The sequence below is a fragment of the Pteronotus mesoamericanus genome, unplaced genomic scaffold, assembly GCF_021234165.1.
Source record: "Pteronotus mesoamericanus isolate MK-2021 breed Mesoamerican mustached bat unplaced genomic scaffold, CSHL_Meso_final scaffold_174, whole genome shotgun sequence".
Classification (NCBI taxonomy): Eukaryota; Metazoa; Chordata; class Mammalia; order Chiroptera; family Mormoopidae; genus Pteronotus; species Pteronotus mesoamericanus.
The window spans coordinates 41,147,425-41,151,173 of record NW_026555309.1 but is presented as its reverse complement, the minus strand read 5'-3'; positions in this window follow the sequence as shown (position 1 = coordinate 41,151,173).

The following is a 3,749-nucleotide window of genomic DNA, read 5'->3' as shown; positions in this document are numbered from 1 at the left end:
ATTGAATTGTGCCCTTAAAATGGGTGAATTAAACAGAGTATAAATGATACTTCAACAAAGTTGTTTAAAAAAAAATCTCTGTGGCTGATATAAGGGACATTCATTCAGGGAACCAAGAGGGGTCGCAGGTGACAAGTTAGCAAGAATTCCAGAAGCCCCTGCAAGAAAGACCAACCTCGAACTTGGGTGGTACAGGCAGAAGGAGTCTGACTGTGCAGGTTCTTCTGGGCCAGGGTTGGCAAACTTTTTCTGTGAAGGACGAGAGTCAGTATCTCAGGCTTTGCGGGCCTCAGGGGCTGTAGCACAGCTACCCCAAGGCCGCCACAGTGGCACAAGCAGCCTTGGAAAGAATGCAAACAAATGAGCGGGCATTGTTCCAATAAAACTTTACCTGTAGACACCCAAATTTGAATTTCATATAATTTCTACGTGTCATTAAATACTGTCCTTTTGATTTTTTTTTTTTTTTTTTTTTTTGCCTGTTTAACGAGGTAAACCCATTGGAGTCCTTATGAAAATAAGAGGTGAGGGCCAGGCTCGCCTTGTCCGCTCTGGGCACCCGCTAAAAGGCGCAAGCAGGGTCTCCGCTGGCCCGCACCCCGGGGGACGCTCGGCTCCCAGACCGTCACAACGGGAAGGGGAAATCAGCACTTCATGACCCTGCTCTGCTCCTTCAACGCCCATAATTACTGTCAGGAGAGAAGCTCCCATCCCGCCCTGAATCGCTGCTTTGTCGTTCTGCCCATGATTCCATTCAGCACACAGCACAGCTGTTCTTCTCCAATGGACTTGATCCTGTTTCACTGCCCTGAGTTCTTGGTAGGATTATTATTCCATTTTCCCCCTCTGGAGGATTTAAAGCAAAGTTATCAAGCCTTTCCCACCCCCACCCTCTGGATCTGTCACTAAGAACTCATATAAACCCCCACAACTCGGACTTAGCTGTTAATCCTTCTGGCTGCTTAAACTCTTTGAAGTCATTAACCTGCTCAGGGGACAGGTAAGTCAAATGCTGTCAATATTTTAAAACCCTCCGGGCTTCCTCTCCTCCCCAAAGCGTGGAGCCAACTAAGAGTGTAACTGGGGTCATTCCCAAGCTTTGGGTCCCTGGACATGGAAAGAGATGAGGAATCTGGGCGTTTCTGTCACCTTCTATCTACATGGACTTAGGCTAAGACTTCACTTGTCTGAACCTTAATTTCCTCAAATTATAAAATAAGGATAATCGCAACTAAGTAGGGTTGCTTCAAGGACCGCAGGGAAAATTCCCGGTGCATCAGATGGTCGGTAAATAGTAGATTTGTCACCTCTTTTTGTGCATTAACTATTTTTGAAAAGGCAGGAGCTCCCCCTTCAGTGTTGTCTCTCAGGCCTGGGAGCCGGTTGCCTGGGGGTGAGGTCTGGGCGGCCACTCACCTGTCTGAGGACCTTGGGCAAGGGGTCGGGCATCCCCGAGCCCCTGGGTCTTCCTCAGGAAGAGGGAGCCGATACTGACGCTGAAGGCTGCTGAATGAATGGGCAGCCGTAATGTCCTGAGCACGCGTCGCTCTCCCTGTGGCTGGCCCCCATGAGATGGGACGTCGGGGTGAGTGCTCACCTCTCCGCTGAGCACTGTAATTATTCTGTGTCTGATCAGGCACCTGTCCTTTGGCTCCGAAGCACAGTGAGAAAGGCAGGTTTACTCGTCTGGCTAAACTAACCATGGATGGTTGGTAATCCCTGTTCATTGGAAATAACACGATGTTTGGTGAAGGCTCCAGAGGCTTTGTTCTTACCATTCATGTTCCCAGCCCCAGGGCTGCTGCCCACGGAACACAGACACACTGTAAATTCATTTCACAAGACTCCTGGGTGGCTTCTTGGGCCATTGGGCACAGTTGCCCTTCACAGCCCTTCTTTTGGGAATGTGACTAGATTTCGAGCTCCTTCCATCGCTGAAGTGCTTTGCAATAATCGATTCTGTTTGTTTTCAACCTCAGGCCCATTTGTGGCAGTCCAGGATGGTATTTCAATGCTCAGGGGAATAGAATGATATGTGGTAAAAAAGGACACAGACTTTAATGTCTGAGGGACCACAGATCAAATCCCAGTTGTCCCACTTAGGAGCCACATGACCATAAGCAGGGACACTCCACCTCCAGTCCCGGGTCCTTCTCTTATGTAATTGGAATATCAGTGTCTCTCTCACGTGATTGAGAATGGAAAATAACAGAGACAAATTTTTAAATTTTTTCTACAATTGTTTTAAATATTTATTTTAATAAAAGCAAATTAAAAGTTCTGAGCATTCTGTGAGGCATAGGTTCAACACAATTCTGTTAAATGCTCATGGAAGAGAAATATCCATAACTTACCAAATTTATAAAATGCCAGTACCGTGCATGAACATGAGATGAATTTTTTTTTTTTAAAGAGAAGAAAATAAGTGATGAGGCCTAAAAATGAAGGCCATACATTCCGCCGTTGGAGAGTCTCCTCTGCACTCTTAGGTTCAGGAACCAAGGCCCTGCAAATTCAACTGACATAAGACAGGTTTACAGAACAAAAATGTTTACAACGCTTGCGCCCTTGTAAGGTCCACCTCTGGCCAGCGTGGCATCTGGAAGAGATACCACTTACTCTGTACCAATAATTAAACAGCAACTTAAATGTTCACCAGAGCCTCTCAATAAAGTTCCAAAGGTGGGCCCATCTCAAATGGACAGCAAGAACATCTTAAAATGTAATTTGCTATGACATTTTTCTCAACTCCATTTTCTCTTGGCTTTTCTCCCCTCCCCCATTCACCTTTCAGCTCTATTTCATTCTCTACCAATGGCAAATTCCTGCTCTTTTTAAATCAAATCTGTGCAGCCTGTATGTTAAACAAGAATCACATTAATACTGACACAGAGAGAGCTTGCGGTTCTTAAGTGATAATATGCGTCAGACAGCATTCTGTGTGGTGTCTGGCACTCAGAAATCACTCAGTAAATTGTCACCATTATTCTCATTAGTCTCCGCTTTGCTGTTCTGACTGCCATGCTGACTCTGCACGGCACATTCCCAGGAGGTTTGCTGGGGCACAGTGTGGCTGAGAAGACAGTGCAAACACTCACACTCATGTATTAAATTTTTTCTTACTTATAAGCAGCCATGATGTGGTGTTTGGAGGCTATTTCCCATCTAAGCAGCCAGAAAAACCATGGAAAGGACAGCGATTCTCCCTGAAGAGGCATGCACGTGTTCCTCCTGCCCCCAGATCTCCTGCCATCATGCGGGGCCACCTCAGAAATTCTGGCGTGGTCCGTAAACAAAAATGAGTGTGTCTCTTCCTGCCAGAGCGTTTAAGAGTTGGTGCATGGTCCTCCAGCTCTCTCCCTTCTGCTGCACTATAAATCAGTGACTAAGGAGATGACAAGGACCAGGTGGAGAACTACAAACAAGGCAGGGGAGGCTCCTTTAGCCAGGGTAACCCTGGGTGACCACGTGGAGCAGAGCTTCCCACCAGTATGCAGTGACTGAGGACTACAAACAAGAAAGGAACTTTTGTTGTTGAATTAAGCCAATGAGATTGTGGGGTTACTTTGTTACCTTAGCATAAACCTAACCTATCCTAATTATACAGAGCCTTTTCAGAACAGATTGCTAATGACTCCCCAGGCAGTGTTCTCAAGAACAAATATCCTGAATCACGGTGAAGAATAATCCACCCTGTTTCTTCCGGCTGCCTGCTTCCTTGTTTCCAGGTGGTCTAGACTATCACAAAC